Below are 22,700 nucleotides of genomic sequence, written 5' to 3'. Positions count from 1 at the left end.
GGCAGAAAATTCAGAATTAATTTAGGGCAACCTTAGTCATTTTTATCAATAATGTTAAACAAGTTCAAAAACTGAAAAACATGATTTGTTAAAAGCAAATTTAAATTCTCTGCTGTCTCTCTCTGGGGACACTGAAATAATGATTGAAATCACTATTTCAAATTTACTTAGTAAGCAATTTATTTAACGCCATTTCTTTAATCTTAGTAGGATATACATTCATGTGTAAAGGAATGTGTAGTAAAAACATATTCCTTCAATGTTATTGGATTATTATGAAAGATGTCTTATGTATATACATAGAAATATACAAAATTGATTTTATTTTTTAAATTAAAATATATCTGTGGTAAGTGTAATACAAAAATGACCTACAATAACAGTCCCTCATATATTCCCCTCTCCTTAAGGGTGGACAGAATGTGTGAATATGATTGAATATCATTCTTATGATTGTTTTATATTATAAGGCAAAGATTTGCAGATTTAATTAAGATTCCTAATCAGTTTGACTTTGAATTAATTACAAAGGAGAATATCATGTGTGGGCCTTGTCTAATCAGGTGACACTCCTCTGCTGGCCTAGAAGAAGTGAATTGATATGTTGTGAAATGCTTATGAAAGCCACATGACAAGGAAATGTAGGTGGTTTCTAGAAACTAAGAGCTGACAGTCAGAAATAAAATAGAGCCCTTGGTCATACTGCATAAGGAAATGAAATCTGCCAACACCAATAAGTATGAATGAGGACCTTGAGCCTCAGATAAAATTGTAGTCCCAGTCAATACCTTGATTTCAGGCTGGTCTAACCTTGAAAAGTTTATAACTATAATTTGAATTCTTTATTGTGTTAATACTCTATTTTTAGAGAGTAACTCTCTGTATTTATTTCTCTATTACTTGTTATCAGTTACAAATGAAATCTTTTGATTCTTAGCCCAAACATAGTCAAGGCTCACTCCTAATACTTTAACTGTACTTTTTCTAGTCATCTTTTACTTAGGTGAATCTCTTCCAGCAGATTATTTAAGAAGGACATGTGGTAATAATATTCTCTGTGTTATTATATATAGCAAAATATTGTTGAAAAAGAGTTTAGATGTGTATAAACATTTTTTAGCCTTAATTTCTTTCCTTGATGACTTCATGAGTATCATTTTGACTATTTGTCTGAGACCCTGTGTAAAATATCTTGGTGTTTTTAACATGTGACAAATAATTCTTTATCTTTTGAAGTTTAGTAACTTTACTAGCTTATGTTCTGTTTTAATAATTCCTGAGGTATATTGTGCTCTTGCAACATGTACATTCAGGTGTTTTTTAATTCAGAAATATATTTCTTGGCTTACATTTATTTTAGCTGTTTCAGTTTTCTTTCATTATCTTACTCTTTTAAGGACTCTACTATTCACATGTTGATTTTTACTTGTCTCATTTTTGTCTTTTTCTCTATAGAAGATTAATATTTGTTAAATTTGATTTCCTTTTGCTCATTTTTTTCTAATTTATGGATTCTCCTACATTTCTCCCCCAAACCTGGTACAGTCTTTCTCTGTTATCATTCCACATACAGGTGGCCCTCTGTATCTGCACGTTCTTCATCCACAGTCTCAATAACCACAGATTGAAAATATTTGAAAAAAAAAATTCCAAAAAGCGAAACTTCAATATGCCTCACATTGGCAACTATTTACATAACATTCACATTGTATTTACATGACACATTGTATTTGTATTACAAGTAATCAAGAGATGATTTAAAGTATACAGGAGGATGCAAGTAGGTTATATGCAAATACTATGCCATTTTATATAAGGGAACTGAACTTCTGAGATTTTGGTATCTGAGGGGTTCCTGGAACCAATACTCCCATATTTCTTAAATTTCCTGATTTTTTTGTTGGCCTCTTTTTCCTGTCAACTACTATTTTACCTTCTTCTGTTTTCTCTCTGTCTCTTCTTAGAACTATTAAACTTCTAATTTGCAGATAAAGTGGATTAATACACACTTAGAAAAGATGGAATCTATCACTGAGTGCCAGTTTTGTGAATGGGAGATTTGATAAAAATTATTTTCACTGAAACAATATTTTGTCATGTGTTCTTTATCTCATACTTTTTCCTGATACTCTGTCATCCTTCAGATACAGATCTGCTGATTATTTAAAAAATTTTCAAATTAGAAAGAGAGTTGACTTTCTTAATAAACTAGCTTTCTGGATTACCTTTAATATTACTAAAATTTTAAATTTTTACAGTTACTGTCAAAAATTGTCTGTGTCATTTTCAACAGAGAAAAACATTATTTAATAATTTGAGTACCCACTAAGGGATTTTTAAAAAATAAGATCAGTGTAAAATTGGTATTATATAATTGTAGTCCTTTGACAGCTGAGACTGTCTTTCGTTGGTTTCACATATGAAAAAGAAATAACATGTACATAAAAATCTCAGTTAATTTTTCCCAAATTATGATAGGTTATTCTCCACTCTTTCTTGAGATTTAAGGTGACTATTTATTCATTTTTGTCAGTCTGAGCTTTCGGTATTAATGAGAATTTTCTTTTTTCTCATTGTCGTTGTTATTTGGTGTGAATTTGTTTTACTTGCATGAAGAATTGCTAAACAAATGTTTAGTTGCCCATCATGATTAATTTATTTAAGGCAAAAATTTCATTGATTCACATATTTAAAGATTTTATTTAATTTTCATTTTTGTTTCAGTAATTGCTACTTCAAAATACTTGCCACTAAAATAATTTAAGATTTATTGTGGTCAACTGTTACCAAATTGATGATACTAATTTAAAATAGGCACGAGTAATTAGGTTAACCGTCCTATAACACCTTCATCAGCATTATTTATTATTGGTGGTATTTATTTTAATGTCTAATAAATTGCATTAATTTGAATTTTCTAGTTATTAATGAGTCACTTTTACTTGGAATTTGGTAACTAAAACTTAGCATCAGCTCTCGAGTCAGAAATAAGTGGAACTGAAGCCTGGCTTGGTCATATATTTCCTCTGTGACCTTGGACATGTCACTGTAGTCTTAAACTTCAGTATTAGACATGTGGAAAATAGTCACATCTACTTCATAGGGTTGTTTTAGATTATAACATAATGCTGGTAAATAATGTGCATAGCAAAGTTTATGTATTTTTTTTATCTCAGAGGATGATTATTTTAATAATTTTTATTGTTATTTTTATGTTGTTACAGTTACTACTATTATTATTCATGCCATCCTTATTTATCTTTCTGTTCTTAGGAAATAGTGTGTTACTTACTCTGTGTATTTACTGGGCTCTTATACTGGGATTCTTTTTACTCATTGCTACAACATATAATCAGAATGTTAACACTTTCATATTTGCAAAATATGTTTGTTCTTATTTTTTTCTCTTATTCCTTTTGGCTAAGTTTTCCGTACTGTATTTTAAATGTGTACATAAGCTATTGGGATGATGTTTACCTTTTTCTTTTTTTTTTAATTTCTTTAAGATCATATCCAAATAGAAAAAATCTCACCACCCAAATCTCCTATAAGAACCTCAAATTCAATATATACATGACAAGTCTTACCATTTCTCCCAGATTCCTCACATTGTGTATTAACATTTTAACCCCCAAAATATGTATGTATATGCATATATATTTTCCCTGTATTATTCAGATTATTGTTTTAGCTTCTATATTAAAGAGTACCCAAACAAAAGTGGTTTGGACTAGATATATATTTATTTTTTCATATGTAAAATTTAGGGGAAGGCAGCTCCATTATCAGCAGAAACTTGGACTGCGCTTATCTTGTTGCTCTCACATTCTCAAAATGCATCTTTTAATTTCTGTTCCAATAAGGCTGCTTCAACTCCTACCTTCAAATCTGCCTTCCAGTCAAACGGAGAGGATAAATGGAAAGGAAAAATGTGATTCTTTTCTTTAGAGGACATAATCTGGATATTGCACACAAAACTTTTGAACATATTCCATTGGTTACAGCTTAATCACAGAGCCACTTATCTATAAAGAAGGCTAATAAATTTATCTGAGAGCCCATTTACCACTGAAAAACAGTTTAAGTAAATGTATGTAAAGTGGAGAGGCCATTCTCCTTCTCATTGATCATCAACTTTACACAAGCACTTTCTCTCACCACTCACACTATCCCTAATAGAGACAACCACAAATTCCATCAGTTATTATATGTCACTCAAAGCCTAGGATTTTGAATGTGTCATCTGCCATCAAGTCAAGTTATGGCCTTTCATGAACTGACCATCAAAAAATAAAAAGACAAGTTATCTGCATCTTTTATTCTCATACTCAGTAATTAATGATTGAGTCAGAACATGAAATCTGAGAAAAACTCACATTCCTAAAAAGGAAAGAAGGCAAATATACAGCAGTATTCATTTATAGCAATTATTAAATCTTCCTGAGCAGGAACTGAATATATTTTATGCTCTGGCCATAGACCTTGATTTATACATGTGGCAGCTGCTGGCTTTCTCTCTAGGATAAACTCCCTTTTCCACTGACCTCTGTGGTTGACTTGCAAGATAAAATACAGGACTCTCCATTGAATTTGAATTTCAGATTACACTGGGTGATCTGCATTTTTATTTGTTAAACCTGGCAAGACTGCTCTGTGGACCTGGCTTTAGCTTTTGGACAGTTAATTATTATTATTTTTCTATTCCTCATGGTCACATGCAACATCGTTTGAGAGCAAGCCTTTATTATAAACCTGCGAAACTTCTGCAGATGGTTTTTCTGCTAGAATAAGTTTTGGAACCTGAGAGGTGATTTAGGAATTAAGAAATCACAGAATAGGGGGAGGTAAGGATTTGTTTTATCTATAAATACTAGTCCCTAAAATTTTAGCAGGCTTAGTGGCCATTTTGCTTTAATCATTTCCATATTCAAAGACTCAAGTCAAAGATCTCCTTTAGACACAGTTTAGACATTGGAAGGTCATTTTGTTTTATTTGTTGCCTATTCATTTTTTCTCAATTTAATGCAGATTATCTTGAGGCCATCAAAAAAAAAAAAAAAACAGGTTGGTAAGGGAAGGCACATTTTTTTTCCATATAATTAAACAGTCTCCTGACTACTATCAGAGCTATACTTCCTTCAAGTCCTCTCTCTAACCTGACATTATTGTTCCCTAAGCATTTATAAATTATGAAATACACACTGAAATTTTGAATGTTGTGTCTTTGCATCTCCCCTTCTCTTTACCTAGAAGTCCTGGAATCCACCAGATTGTCATTTCATAATTAGCTAAAAAACGTCACCTCCTCTGTGAAGCCTGATCTGGATCATCCAGAAAACATTAAGAAATGTAAATATTTTAAGTGAAAGTGTAGAATCTAGGCTATGCAGCCTGGAATTTAATCCCATCTCTGACTCTAATGTAACCAAGTTATAATCTCTGTATCTCACTTTCCTTATCTATAAAATGTTGTTAACACAGTAGTACCTGTTTCGGAGGGTCAAATTAGATGATCTAGGGAAGTTGCTTAACACAATATAATGTTCAAATATGTTATTTTCAAGTATATATGTATTGTAAACCATAATTATCATGCTGCACATTAGATCCCCAGAATTTATTCATCTTATAACTGGAAGCTTGTATCCTTTGACCACCTTCACCCATTTTCTCCAACCCCTGCTCCTGATACCCTCCAATCTATTCTGTTTCTATGAGTTTGAGTTTTTTGTATTTCACATATAAGTGAGATTATGCAGTGTTTGTCTCCCTTTGTTCGTCTTGTTTCACTTAGCATAATGCCCTGAAGTTTCCATGTTGCCACAATGGTAGTATTTCTATTTTTATGGCTGAATAATATTCCATTATATTTATATTTTCTCTACCCAATCAACCATTGACAGACACTTAGACTGTTTCCATGTCTATACAAATGACCAACAGGTACATGAAAAGGACCTCAACATCACTAATTATCTGGGATATGTAAATCAAAACCACAATGAAGTATCACCTCACACCTGTTTGAATGACTATTGTCAAAAAAAAAATAGGCAATAACAAGTGCTGGTGAGGGTGTAGAGATAAAGGAACACTTGTGCACTGTCTGTGGGAATGTAAATTGGTACAGCCACTATGGAAAACAGTATGGGAGCTTCTCAAAAAATTAAAAATATTTTATTTTTTAACACTTCTTAATATCCATTATAATATGTATTTTTCACATTCATTATCTGTCTCTTTTACTAGATGGACACTCTGGGAAGAAAGAGTTTTTGTGTTTTCTTCTCTCTTGTATCTCTGGAGCCTAGAATTGTGCCTGGTGCTTAGTAGATGTTTAATAAATATTTTCTGAATTAGTGCATTTTTTCCCATGGTAGTTGTATATACATACAGAATAATGAAAAACATTGTATAGTGAAAAAAAGGGAAACAGAGAAAAAAGACTTAACAAATTACATATTTGTCCTTTATTTGAGCAAGTGAAAATATTACCAGATCCCTTCGGATTTCTCCAGGATTGCCATGTGAACAATTTGGTAGTGTTAATTCTTCATTTCACACCACTGCACCCACAGCATACATCATTCCAAATTAATATTTGCAAGGGCTTGTACTTGAAGATAGTTGAGCATATGTTTTTACTGTTCTTCCCTCCTGAGAAATAATTAACAGTGAGTAAAGTTTTACAAAGGAGATTACATTAAAAAACTGTGTGAGAAAAAGAAGAAATTCATTAGTAGATAAAAGGTTTTAGCCTTTTGAAAGACAGACAGCAGATGGGAGCATGTTAAGCATGTTGATGAATCAAAGAAAGGAAGCCCCAGTGAAGGATGTCTGTGGAGTTGAACATGAATGGAGAGGCTCATCCTTCCAGCAGACTCTTGGAGAGGAAAATGTAGAGATTATGCATAGAAAGGAGGCCAAGAATATAAGGATTGCTTAAAATATATGTGTACCAGCTGTGCTAGTACACTTTCTTCCTCTACCAGATAAGAAAAGTGACCAGTTGACCAGACACTTTGTTTTGCCTCCAGATACAAACAAAACAAAAGCAAAAACAAAAAACTGGTTGTTCCTCCAAAGAAATTAAATGATCTGACTGAGGGAAATTAAGATTTCTTAAGACATTTGTCAGTGTATTCTCTTTGGAGCTTACCCATCGTGATAGTCATTTCTCTATACTTTTTAACCTAAGAAAAAGTTCTGCCGGCCAATGGACTTGTCAGGTGGCCAACACTTCTCTCATAACCAGAACTTTTTGTTAAGTATTTCTATTCTGAGGAGAGGTCTGTCAAGAGAACATAGCTGCATCATGATTGCTCAGTTTTTTATAGTTCTTGCCAGCCAACTTTTTATGACAATATTATTACATTGTCAAAATGAATGGTTTTCAATTTCTGTTGTTAATCCAAATTAATGTGGATATTTTGTCTATACATAAAATAGTGCTGACTCCGGTCCTTGGTATGGTAGCTGCTCTATTCCTACTAAGTCCTTGGATGATTTAAATTTCTTGATCATTTAAATTTCATTCTTAAATAACTTCATTATTAATACCAGGAGTGTTCACTGGTATTAATATTCTTTGAAGTCTTCCATTAAATATGAGTGCTCTTTATCCCTTGAACTGTAGCGCCTATTCCATATTCTCAACAAGACTGTCGAATTTCCTTCCCCTCATGTCTCTCCCCTATTTGAGCCCTCTGTTCTCCACATCCAATCTGGATCAATTACTCAATATTTGGATTAACTGCTTCTTTCATTCTAAATTGTCATCTAGGAAAAGTTTAATCCAAATCCTGAGAGTAATGAAAATTCACAGAATGACAAATGTTTAGATTCTCTGAGGAGTAACAGTTCAACTTCGTTTATTATTCATTTTGTTCTCTGTTTACTAGTTTATTCCCTTGTTTTTGGAGCACATCCTTAAATAACTATATAAGAATAGATGCATGATAAGTAAAAATTTCTGAGTTCCTCCATGATTTAAATCATCTGTATTTGACCTTAACATTAATTGACAGTTTGGAAATGCATTTCTAGTTTGAAAATCACTTTTTTTTTCCCTACAGGAAAAGTGTCATTGTATTGTCTTAAGAATCCTGTTTCATTTATGAGAGTTTTGATATCAGTCTGATTTTCATTATTTTATATGTGACTTTTCCTCTTATTTTTTGAAATTTTTAGATTTGGTCTTTTAATTATTCATTGTGCTGAATAGTCAATATCTCCATCTCTGAATCCTCTCTGGAACATCTATGTTTCAGATATTAGACACCTTTTTATATATGTTACATTTTTCACATATATCCATCTGTAAATGCATCCACAATAATATAAATGTTATCAAGTCAATTTTCAATTTTTTAAGCAATAATTTAGAGAAAGCACAGGAAAATTGTGAATTGAAAGTGCAAGTGCAAAATTAGAAGTACAAGTAATAAAAGGGAAAAATACGAATGGCAATTTAAGGGACACATTTCTTTATCTTGTATAAAGAGATGTCAAGCCATCAGCTAAAATGTATGGAACAAGAAATAAAGAACTAATTCTTGTAAAAAATGTCTAACAATAAAGAAATGATGAAATATTTTCTAGAATATTATGATGGCATTAAATATTGTGCTTTTAAGAGTACTTAAACACATGAAAAATTAGAATTACTAATAAGTTTTTTAAAAGCCTAATATAAATTTATTTGTGCATTTAAAACTGATTATTAAGAAAATTAATCATATACAAGACTGGTGAGAATAATGCCAGGGGGTGGTGGTAATGCAGTAATTTTTATTTTAATCTTTAGAGGTATATAAAACCATGTATGCAATTTTATATTTCATTTAATTATATAATGGAATAGAATAGACTACATTACATACTATAAGTAATTATAATTCTATGTAATATACTTATATATGTTTATATATAATGATCAGATAGTCTTCATAATGCAAAAATAATAAATGTTGTAAACACACAGCAAACAGTATGTGATGCCCAGGGCTCAGAATGGTACACTAAAGCAGTCAGCATTTCTCATCATCACATAAAGATGCCATTTTTTGCCAACTGCCTACCTCTATTTGGTATGACTGGGTGGTTTATGAGCTCACTCTTATCCAAGTAACTGATTAGTTTTCTTAGAACACTCTCTGACCTTGTTAAATTTGAAGGTTTAAGTTGCAAAAGAGTTTGTGGCTTAGGCAAAGACTGCTCTCTAATCCTCCCGAACCATGAGACAGAATTCAGATTAGATTCAGAGAAAGCTCTAGGGCATGTATAAAAATGAACTCTTATTGAATTTGAAATATAAAAATTGATTTTTCCCAGACACTTGTGTTGAGAAAAGGCTGAGAATAAATAGAAGACTGCATTCAAGTATTGAATTGTTTATATAGACACATGAGGGTCTTTCTAAGAGCAAAATGTGTAAATGATATATTGTATAGAAATTTGAAAACAAACACAATTTGTATACTTGTTATTCTAAAATTTCTAGGTTATTCTTTAACTTCTATCCTTGGTGGCCTTATGTCAATCCCTGTACTTCTTCTACTTACTAAGTAAAACATCATTAGCTATTTTTATATGTTCAGGAAAAGTGCTTGAAATTTTTTTCACTTCAGTAAGTGAAAAGAAATCCCAAGTATTTCTAAGAAAATCTTTGATTTGACAAAGTTTTTAATAAGTATTGAATCTAGCACATTGCTATCTAATAATTAAAAATATAACATAATTGTTAACAGTTAACACGTAACATTTTACCTAACATCTGAGTGCTATCTTCTCCATTGTGCAATGCTAGGTTAGCATAAGCAAAATCTTTTTTTCCTCTAAAGTAACAATGCAAGTCTTGACACAATAAAGATGATACACATGTTCACCTTCTTACATATGTATATTTTCTTTGAGCATATTAACAAGTATATGCTTCCTGTGTCACCATTTATAAATAATATTCTCCTAGAATGGGTTATCAGGAATGACATTAAGTGCAGGATTAGAGAACATGATCTTTGGAAGCAGTCTGACAAGTTTGTCATTAATCAGTGGTGTGACCTTGAGAAAGTAACTTGAGTTTGATCTCTTTGAGCCTCAAATTTGGAAAATAATTACAGTTCTCAGAATGAGGGTCTGATGAAGTAGATAAAGGATGTAATTCTCCAAATATGATGCCAAATTTTGTTCCAGGTGTATCTAAATGGCAAACAGCCATACCAGTGTCTATCAGTTCTCTCTTATAAAATTAAGGTCTCTTTATTTCTGTATCTTTTGGAATTTGTTAAAAATATATGTTTTGGATAATTGAAATCATTTTTTTTAATTGTTAGAGTCAGACACTTGAATACATGCCTAAGATGAACCACTGAGAGGCCATTATCCCAGATTTTTAAATTTTCCATAAGTTATGATGACAGAGTAGTTATATTGTTATATGGTCTGGATTCCAAACCTACCACAAATGCATACTAGCTGTGAGACCTCAGTTATGTTTCTTAACTAATAAATGCTTCAGATCTTCCATAAATTGAGAATAAGCAGTGATAACACCTTGTAAGGTTGTTATGGACTAAATGAATTAAAGTACTTTTAAAGGTTGAGTCATATACCTCACATATTGCTAGAAATTCATAACTATTATTTTTATTTACTGATGATTTCTAAGACTAGGGCTTTTTACCAGCTCAGTTCCCTATAGCGTGATGGATCTTTTGAGAAGGTTCAACTTCTAATTTTACTTTTATATTTAATTTTAATTTGTGTTTGCTTACTAGAAATGGTGCTCAGCAGATCAAATTAATTTCTGCATCATGACACCTTTTATGATCATATCTAGCTCATTAAATTTCCATCAAAACTTTTTTATCTTATTCTTTTAGCTTTAAAATGCAGTGTTATGCCACACTTAAATTATACACAGTTTGATTTGATCTCCCTTTGTACAATGGGAAAATCCCCCTGTGTGAAATAAACATCATATATACAAGTTTGATTATGAACTAAAAGTCATTATCTTCAAACTGGTCATCAGCAGCAAAAAGCAGTCTAATATGGATGAAGTAGTATTCAATTCTATAGTCAAAGTCAAATTTCTTAGTACAAGTTTGATCTCAAATCCTATTTGTCTCCTTTAAACCTTTCTAGAACATTTTAATTCATATTTTATCACTGAATCCTGATATTTCCATATGAATTCATGTCTCAGTGTCTAACATATTAGGTTTTAAGGCTTACACACTCTTAATTAGTACTCTTTTCTGTTTCTGATTTTATTTTCTATTAATATTTTATTGCCTTTTCCCTTCTGATTTTGTGGGAATTCGCTGAACTCCATCAGCCCATCTTTGTAAGCAGCTGACTGGAAGATTATTTAGATGAATTCTAAATCTTCCCTTTAGCAATTTAGCTAAACAGAAATCAAATAAATCTATATACATATGTAATAAAGATTACAAATCTTTTAAAGATATTACCAAAGAAAGGACTAGGTATGTTTTTTCCTTTGTAGAATGGAGAGGAAAATCACTCAAATCTACTTCAGTATTTGGGTAATTTGGAGAGATAGTATCTGACCAAGATCTCTGGAAAAGAGTCAGCTTTATAGTCTTTAGTGTCATTCCTGGGCTTCAAGTTCCTCCCACAGCTTTAATGCAAGCTGATTAAGGCTGATATTCTTAACACATAATTTCAATACTGTAATTCCTCAAGCCAAAATAGATGGTGATTCCACATTCAAGAACTTAAATAGTATGATCTCAACCCATCTGTAGTGTCTATTAATACCTTCTTGCAGTTCTCTGTGTATACTGAGGACAAGCTCGTCTCGCCTACTTCCTTGCCTTCAGCTATCCTTGCACTCTGCCTGCAGCACTCTTTCCTCATCTCATATTTATCTGTGCAATACTACCTGCCTTGTAAGCTCAGTGCCATTGTTCTCTAAGAGGCCTCTCCTGCTTCTAACAATTAGAAGTGGATATATCTATATAAGATTGTAATTGTGATGTAGGCGCACATTTACTGCTGTCAATAATTAGAAGTTTATTTTTGGATTTTGATATCAAGCCCAAATGTAGACATTTCAAAATTAGGTCAGTTAGTATGCTTGAAAAGGCTTTGACAGGTGAGCAGCAGATGAATGGCTTCACAGATTCAATCCATTTTGATAAATACACAATATCCTATTTCTGTCTGGGCAGTCACATTTCTTGTTCCTATCAAGAGGAAATAAAAATTGCTAGATTATGAACATGATGACTGCAAGGAATTCTTCAGTATCTGTTATCAATTTGCTGGGTGTCTTAGTCAAAAAGTATTTTAATAAAGCAAATTAACCATTGTCAATAGTATATAAGATATCTATCAGTGTTGTAGAATTGAAAAAAATCATAAAAAGAGAGATACTATCTAATCTTCAAAAATGTTAGAGACATCTGTTGAAATATAAAAGACACCAGTGTTTTTGTCACATATTGGCTTCTGAAGAAAAATTATCTGTGGGTTATGTCACTAGCAATAAAACACCAGTGACAATGTGAAAAAATAAACTAATCCACGTATTTTGTATACAGCTTGCATACTAACATATTTGGCTAGGTTTCTGATGAGTGCATTCTCTGAAGAATTTTCCCTTCCCATTACATTTATTTGCATTTTAATTTGTAGGCATTTATATCTCCATCCCATTGCAGGTCTTTTCAGGGAACTACTTTAAATGTTTCATGTACTAAATGGGTGTGAGCAAAATTTCTCAGTTTCTTAGTATCATAACTTCATAGGCTGCCACAAAAATAATACTTGAGATATCATTATTCTGATGTCAACTTCTAAGATGAAAAATTTAAACCTACTGAAAAATGGCAATACATATACATAAAATGTTTTGCATATAATTTCAGCTGATTCATATTCTTCAATAAGCCCATGGGGTTCCCAGCTTTGACACTCTTATAATAAATGGTCACAAGTTTCTTGATACCCTCCCTTTCAGAGATAAGGGGTTCAATCTCCTTTCTCCTTCATTCTAGGTGGGTTCTGATTCTCTTGCAACCGATAGAATGTGGCAAGAGTGACAATGCATGGCTAGATCATAAAAGTTGATCTGTTTTTCACCTTGTTTGTTAGAACTCTGTCATATAAGACATCTGTCTAACCCAAGACCATTATATTATGAGCTGTCATATAAGACATCTGTCTAACCCAACCCCTGAACTGTCATATAAGACATCTGTCTAACCCAAGACCATCATATTATGAGAAAGCCAATCCACATGGAGAGGCTGAGTGTAGTAGTTTCTGTGGCTGGCCATCCTAGTCTTTGAGCCTTTCGTCATGATATTAGATATAAAAATACAAAAGTCTTCACCTGACTTCAGCCTCAAGGTATTGAGTCACCTAGAGTTTCGAGCCTTCTCAGAGGAGGAATCTTGGATTAAAAAAAGGGTGCTTCTTCCTCTTTGTGCTTTCTAAAGAGAATTTGTAATCAAGAGATACCGAGAACAAATGTATTTTTTTTCTTTTATACAACAAAGTTTGGGATGATTTATTAGCAGAAATGCTATTGAGAACAACAACCTATATTTAAAAACTTAAGTCTATAGAGAACAGATATTCAGAAGCACTTGGTTTGACTGAAATCACCTATTCCAATAAGGGCTTAGGAACAGGACATTTTTTTGATATTCTGTCTTTTCCTGAAAATGCAGATTCATGAAAATGGACTAAAATTAGCAAACCCAATCCACAAGTAAGCATGTGCTAAGTGATAGCCCTCAACTGTGATCTTTTAAAAGATAGATAGGATTTCAAAAGAAAAAGATATAATAATTAAAAGCAACCAATTTAGTTAAATTAATCTTTAGAGGGCATGTCTCCAAAATTTGGCATATTGCCAAAGTATTTCTTCTCTATTGATCAGGATACATTAGGCTCGGGTGTGAAAATAAATTAACCATCAGTCTTTGTGTCTTCACATTAAGAGGTTTATGTATTGTTCATGGCTGCTAGTTTTGGGTGGTGGGATCGGAAATTACTTCATATAATCACTCCCTAGCTTGCCTGAATGGGCCCTTTAATCTTACAGTAGCTCCATCATTAGGAATATATATCTCTAAATTTTGGTGAGAGATGTAAAAATCATGAGGGATGTTTGAAGGACCAAATTTGAAAGAAGATAGGTGATTTTTGTCCTTTTTTTTTTTTCCGAAAAACCCAGAAAATCTAAAATTTGAGTACAAATGAAATATAGCTTCTCTGTGCTCTCAGAAAAAGAAAAATGTAATGGGTTTGGATGAAAACCTAACAGTGTCTTGTTAAACTTTGCTTAAAAGCTAAATTCTAATCACTCTGTTTATTTTATTGATTTTTCTGCTACATGTCTTCCTTTGAGTGCCTGTTATATTTGACTCTAGCCAAAATACATACTTTTAGACCTTTCTAAAAATATGAATGGCCTGTTATATTAAGGATTAGGTGACAACTAATTGTAGAGGAAAATAGAATTTATTGAAAATTATAGAAAATAAGTTTTAAAATACTTAAACAACATGCTTTAGTTCAAAGTAAAACAAAAAAAAAATACACCCCATGTTGTATTTTTTTTTTGCCAAAGGACATAAAGGAAATAAATGAATAATTTATTGCATCAAAAATGTGATAGATTTTGGCAAACACCAAGCGAAACAGTGAGCACAAAAGCAACTTGTTGTCACCTCTAATATATAATTCTGTGCTCTGAGAGAGTGTGACTCATAATGTTTTAAAGTCTTTTTATTTTTAGTATAGGAAGTGGTAATACAAATTCCTCTTCTGGCTCCAAATGCACTTACTTATTTCTAGTAGTAATTCTCCCAGAAACTCAAAGTATTTATTGATTGGTCTGTTTGAAATGACTTAGCAAACAAACACTCTGAATGAACCTGTGTGTCATCCTCTTTATCAAAATCATTAACATCTTTTTCTGCAGAAATATTATTGGCAAAGTCAGGGAATCACTTATTCTTCAGAACTATTCTCTTAACATGAGTATAATGTCACCTAATGTTTAAATGACATCAAAACATATGGTAAAAACAGAGAAATTAGTCACCAAAAATCTGGCTTTTCCTAAGAGTAGTCCCTATTGAAATAATCAGCATTCAGATAACAATGTAATCTGGGCAAAATGTTAAGGAAGAAATTATTTGAAGGAACTGGAGAAAAACTTAAAGCAGACAGAAAGTAGAGGAAGATAAACCTGAAGGAGGTGAATTGCACCAGTTTATACTAGTGGTTTAACTTTTAGCCTGAATACACTTGGAAGGCTAGGATGCAAGGGATGGGTGGAGTGAAATGTGGTGGTAGTAGACGGGCTCAAAACGAAAAGCGATATTCATTCTAGCTTTAGGAATCAGAAGTTTTCCCCTTAAATTTTATCTACTGAAGAATCCAGAGCATTTGACCTATAGAATTTTACAGAGAAACAGCCTCTGTTTTCTACAAATTGAAAACTGGACCCATACATTCAACCAGATTCACATTTGATTCCTTTTTCAAGATTATTCTGTTCTTTTATCAGGAAGCATTTAAGGTCTGGTTGTCCCTTTTTGTTATGTTAGCTGCTATTGAAGTGCATTGCCTAGATCCATTCCTTCATTTGGGATTGCTAAATAGTGATATTCTAACAAGTTAGAATGAATGTAAAGAGACAGATCTAATCTACTATTTTATTACCCGATGGTATTGAGTTCCATAGGAAAGAGACAATAAACGCTTGATTCTTTCATTTATTTACCAGTTTTCAAGATAAATAATTGGTCCTTAATAATCTTTCAAATTAATTTTTTAAAAATATCATTATGAATATCATTATTCATGAATTTAAATCTGATGGGTTTCAATAAGTTTGAATCATCATCCTTCTTGAAGATTAAATTGTTCTGATTTTACCAGTAGATTCTTCCTTAAGTTATGCATTCTTCATTGCAAATTGATATGTGGATAATATACAAAAGGAGTAAAATTGATATTTGCATTTTTTGAAAAAGTTATTTTGTGCCCAAACAGCAGTTTCATATTAACTATTTAAAATGTCCTGTTAACTGCTTTTAGTGTGTGATGCATGTACATGTATTCATGTGTTTGTGTGTGTGTGTTCCATTTCTGTGCATACATATATGTGCCTATGTTTGTATAACAGAGAAACTCCGTGACTTCTCTTCCCAAAATTTTTTACCACTTGACCTCAGAGTGGCTTTATTACATTTCCTTCCGTTGAGTGTCTTAAATATCCACTTGATTTTCATCTGACCTAAATCATTGCTACGAAAAAAGACAAATGATAATTTAATTTTTCCTTATAAATGACTTTTCCAGCTAGTGATCTAAAAATTTTTATTTTTCATTCCAATAGTTTGAATTGTAGCTAGTATTGAATTCCTGTGTTACCACTGACAGGTACATGATGTGATCATTCTACATGATGAATTTTTTAGAGGAAACCTTTAAAGACTTTAGTTCCAGTTTGTTCTGTTTTATGGAATTTTGTTGTTCTTCAGGGACCTCCTACTATCCATATGTTGTATGTCTTTTTCTAATGTTTAATTCTTATCAATTCTCTCAAAACTTAAAAAAAATTTTTCTTGATTTCATTTTAATTTTGGTTCACTTTGCTATATTTGTGAAGGTATTCTATGTTATGCTCGTGTTTTTATCATTTTTAATGTGTCTGTGGTTTGTTTTGAAATAAAAATTGCAACTTTGATGTATACTCCGGGCATCCTTTCATGTACCTGTTGACCATCTATATATCTACTTTGGAAGAATGTTTATTTAGATCCTCTGCCCATATTTTAATCTTTTTTTTTTTGATGTTGAGTTGTATGAGTTTTTTGTATATTTTGGCCATCAATCCCGTATCAGATATATCATTTGTAAATGTCTGTCCATTAATGTAAATGGGATCCTAAAGTCCGCAGTTATTATTTTAGTGCTATCTATTTCTCTCTTTATGTCTTTTAATATTTGCTCCATGTATTTAGGTGCTCCCATGTTTGTGCATAAATATTTATAGGTGTTATATCTTATTGTTGGATTAATCCCTTTATCAGGGTTTTCCTACTCTGCCACCTTGATTTCCCTCTCAAGTGGCATTTCTAATAGAATATCTTTGAAATCAAAAAGTACTAAATTCAAAGGTGGCAATTAAGGTAAATATATCTGAGAAAGAGTTCAATTAAAGCTGCATAGCCTACTGGGAATAAATTAAGGTTAGCCATTCAAGAGACTTGTGTTCCAACTGAGGTTCTGCCAATAGCAAATTATATTGTTTTAGGCACTTACCAAACAATATGCTTTAGTTCCTTGTTTCTAAGGTAGGAATGCCAGTTCTCTTTAACCTCCTCGGAGAATTTGTTTTTTAATATCAGATGAAATCAGAGCATGTCATAAGGAAGTGCTCACAATAAAATAAATAAGAAGGAAAAAATTAGGATATAAAATTGTATCTACAAAAGAAATTTGATTTTATATAAATAGAAAGATTTATACATCTTAAAATCTATATTTATTTAAATAAGAGATAGAAAATATATGAGGGACTTTCAGTTTCTTATTTGTGTATTTCAATATTACTGAAGTTATAGATTAACTCAATGTTTTATTTTTTTAACACTGCTGAGATTGTATTTTAAAAGTTAAAAGCATTGAGTTAAGGGAAATAAATTATTATGTGAGAGGGAAGAAATAGATTATAGTTGGAAGAGGGAAGAAGGCTTAAGATCACATGAACATTTGTTTTAATTCTAGATCTGCCAAATATTTACTATATGCCCTGGGGAAGAATGTTTGGCTGCTCTAAACCACAGTTTCATCATCTATGATATGACAGTAAAAATGTGTTTTAATTATTATTGTTTACAATAATAGATTAATGAAATCTAGCCTGTTGATAATCCCCAAATAATATTCTCTACTGGTTTTGTTTGTTAAATTTCCAATGAAGGATTCAATTTCAATGAAAAAGTTTCAAAACCAATTTAAATTATAGTTAAGGAAACAGCTACTTTTCTTCACTTCTTCATTAGTATCTATCATGTTAGTCCCTTTGTCCACATGGAATATTATTTTTAATTTTCATAATCTGATATGATACTCAGTTTTGGTATCCTATATGTGGGTGTAATTATACTTGCCCATGCAAGTATGATGACAAGATTAAATTAGACAATATATGCAAAATGTCTGGCTTAGACAAGAAGCTCCCACTATAAGAGGAAGGATAGAGACAGCCCCTCAGTGGCATTCACTGAGATTAAATCCATTTTAGTCTGACTCAGCAATCAGAGGAAGGGAACATTCTTATAAAGAAAAGTCTTGGAAAAATTGCCAAGTCTCTGCATTTGGGTAGAGAAATGAGATCCTAGATTTTTGTTTTAATACTGTAATACAATGTGCACACGAGTTTTTAAACATCCAGTAAAATAAAAAAGATAAACTTCCATTAGATATGAAAATAATTTTCTCCTTTTCAGTTAGTGATGGTATAGATTTAAGAAATGTACACTGCATTATATTTTGAAATATCTAAGCTATATTTCTCTACAATAATAGCTTTATTAAAATTTACTTAAAACTAGAGACTAAATTCTATAAACTTAGAGCAGTATGTGAAATAAAAGACATTAAACTAATACTATCTCTGCTATTGCTTCCCTCTAGAGATAAGTATAAAATGATATTTGATAGTCTGTTATATGCTAATTCAATTGTAAATACATTAAAATCAGAAAGTGGAAAATGAGAATGCAATATATTGTCACCTTACTCTGGCATGCCTACTACATTGGCTTATTAAAATTCAACAATTTCAAAAGTTGTACCTGTTTCTGTTTTTATGATTGCCTTTTTTGTAAAAAAGAAAAAAACTGTGAAACTGAAGTTGATCTAATATTTTACTTGAGATTTAGTCTCCTTCTAATAGGACAGTCCTAAATAAGGGGCAGTTTTACAATATACTATCAACAACCATACTTAGAAAATATGCTATTAGAATAAAAAAAGAAGAGAATTAATGCTATTACCTGCTCTTCACTGCATTCAATGAATATTTCTCTGCCTCAATGTATACCATTAAATGACATTTCTACAGAATTATTCACAATAGAATGTGATGTCCATTCAAAATTACAACCAAATCCACATCTTCGAAATTAACCTAATGAATCTGCTACCTGTCCATCTGTTGAGAAAACTAAAGGGAATTGACAACAGAAAAATTCGATCACACTGATAGGCATGCCATTGACCCTCCTTTACTACTCTTTACACACCAGCATGCATTAAGTAGTTCAGTTTAACTAGATGAAATATTTGATGTGCACATTGTATCTATTACATACTGTGCCAGGCACTGAAGAGGATTCAAAGAGATGAGTGGGTCTCATGATCTCATCTCATCAATTTATAAAGATTAGAGTAGAATACAAATATCAGAATATTATTTATCATGAGGTAATTGCCATACAAAGGTCTAGAGGGAGCATTCAGGATTCAGATAAAGTGAAATTATCCATTATAAGAATAACAAAATTTTCATGGAAAAGATGGGGTTTAGAATGGACTTTGAATAGTAGAAAGAGTATAAAATCCTGGAAAAAAGGGTATAGTGAAGTTCAGCAGAAAAACATGTAGTAAGCAAAATCATGAAGTTATGTGGTGTGGATGGTTTGCTTAGGAACCAAAATGCAACCTATGGAAGACAGTCATAGGATACAAGACCAGATAGGAGTATAGGAGGACAGGGGAAGTGGTGTCAAGGACCTTTGTCAAAGTGATGGAAGGCAAGAATTAAAAAATTCCAACTGAACTCAGAAAATCAAGGGAGCCTTTAAAATTTTGTTACAAGGAGAACTGATTGTGACAACTAACCTCCAGGATAGCCCACAGTGATTCCAGCTTACTGGTATTTGAAACTTTTGTAGTATCCTCTCATACTTCACCAGTTTGTGTGACCAACAGAAAATGTCAAACAGATGTACACAACTTTCAAGATTAAGTTATAAAATATATTGTGGCTTCCATCATATTCTCTCTCTCTCTTTCTCTGTCTCCCTTTCTTAGCACTCATTCTTGGGGAAGCCATGTCATGAGTAGCTATAAAGATGACATAGAACTGAAACTTCCTGCCAATAACTACATGAGTAAACTTAGAAGCAGAACTTCCAGGCACAGTCAAATCTTCACATACTATAGCCCCTTTCAACAGCTTGACTGCAACCACATGAGAGATCCTGAAAATAACCAGGCAGCAAAAATCCTCGCAAATTCCTGAACTTACTATGATGTATAAATAATAAATTTTTGTTGTGTTTAAGGTGGCAAGTTCCTAGACTGTTTGTTATGCAGCAATAGATAACTACTACAGTTATGGATGGACTTTGTGGCATGATATTATTCATATGAAAGTAAAATACTGAGCAGATTAGAACAGAAAGATACCAGAGATGAGAAGAAAAATTTTAGTAACTTACTACATATACCAGGCCTCCTACCTTTGTACTTTGTATGCATTGCCTCATTAAATGACCCACACATTCTTTGAAGAGAAGTACTATTTGTATTCTTATTTTATGGACACTTAAATAATCAAGCAATTTGTGCAAGAACACACAGCTACTAAGTGATGAGCCAGGATTCAAATCCTTACTTATTTATATAAATAAGTGTTGGTTGAATTAATGAATAAACATATATGGGCACACATTTCATGAGTTATTATGATGTCCTAGTAATACTTTCCCCTTGCTTTTAAGAAAATTTGGAAAGATTCTGAATTAATCCTAATAACATTTTCCTTGCAGTTCCCCAATAAATGGAATCAATGAAAAATTTACAAGAAAATTTGTGATTTGACATACTGCCCTGGTCCAGATACAGTTAAAAATTTCATAGTGCAAATCTTTGCAAAAACTGTATTTAAATTACTCTTTCTGGCTTTTTATGTATGAGCAATTTCTTAGAAGTGCTTGTTTTGGACCTCTTTTGAAGTTTCAAGCAATAAAAACCATAGAAAAAATACTCCAGGAGAAAATTTGAACTCCTGAAATGGGATTCACTTCAACAGTTTAAAAAAAAAAAGTCTTCACATGAGATCCAAGCAAGGGTGGAATAAACACTCAAATGGAGGAAAGGTGGGGGTGTGGGGGAAGCAGCAAAGTAACAGCAATATGCACAAAACTCAATTTATAAAATAAACATGCAGCTAAAAACACTGAGATCAACATTAATACCTAGTATAAAACCCCAATAGATTTTCTTAAAGCTATATTGTAAAGGGAATGGAACACAGATGCCTGGATTTATATCCTAACTCTGCTTTTCATGGACGAAATAACCTTGGGAAGTTACTTACCCTGTGCACCTCATCATGATAAGGGGATGATAATTGTGCTTGACTCACAGGAATGTTGTGAAATGAGTCAAAATGTGCATGTAATTTTTAAGAGTGACTAGCACAGATTAACTGCTATGTATCTATCCTGATAGGCATACAAAGTTGGGAGGTGACATTTTCAGAGCAATTCTGTTAGTTCTTACATCTGGTAGCATAAATGTAACCAAAGCTTGAAGGAAATACAGATTTGTATATGTATAAATTGATTGTCCCCAGACGAGAGGCCAACAGATCTACCGGTTAGATTTCACCAATGACTATAAATACTAAATCAGTTAGAACTCCATGACACAGGATGAGGACCATTTCTCCTTAAATTTTGCACCCTAGGTACCTCACTTACCTCATTCTACTCCTGACCTTTTACAGTGAAAATGCAAAGAAAGCACACAGTAGCTCTCTGTGAGACTGGGTATTTATAAGAATATCCTGGCTGTTCTCTAGGGGGACTCTGAAACAATAATTAAGCACAGACACAAAAAAACCCCAAATTTCCGTGAATAATCTCATGTCCTTGAATTTCCTCTTCATCAAGTTTTTTTTTTTTTTTGGTCATTTTCAACAGATAATAATCACAATTATATTTTAGAAATCTGCAGAAACTGAAAAACAACTCAAAAATAGGTAAATTATTTGCAGCTGAGGTCCTCTATGGTCCAGGGAATATATACAGTTGGTGCAAGTTGCTTACATTTTATTTTTAAAAATCTTCTCTGGTTTTGCTATAAGGATTCTAAATATAACTGTTTTAAAAAGGTGTTAAATGCAGAGAGGTAACACATATATGAACAATATTCCTGCTCTAGGTACAGGCCACCAATTTTTCTATAGTTTTCCATCAGTATTTCTCTGCAGGTAATTGCTGATGGGAATCTCCAGTTTGAATAGAAGATATACGTTTATCTTTTGAAAATATAGATCATTAGAGAGGAAACTCTATTTTAATTAATATAAATAGTATGTTGTTCATAGTTAAAGCAATACATATGATGATATTTGAAAAATTTTATTAGGAAGCACTTTTTGAAGAACTAATCAATCTAAAGGGACATTAGAAACTCAATGGTATTCCATAGTATAACTAGAAAACCAAAGAGTAGATGTGTTTGGTAGGCAACCTTTGAAGACACATAAGGAGAAACTTTCTAAAAATGGAGCTGATTAGCAATAAGAATAAAATTAACTAGCTTTTACTAAACACAAAATCTGTACCAAATACTGTGTTATGAGTATTATAGTCTCATTCTGAGTGTAAAGAACATACAGGGTA

This window comes from Vicugna pacos, chromosome 11 (assembly GCF_048564905.1).
Source record: "Vicugna pacos chromosome 11, VicPac4, whole genome shotgun sequence".
In the NCBI taxonomy this organism is placed as follows: domain Eukaryota; kingdom Metazoa; phylum Chordata; class Mammalia; order Artiodactyla; family Camelidae; genus Vicugna; species Vicugna pacos.
Note: the sequence above shows the minus strand (reverse complement) of the source record.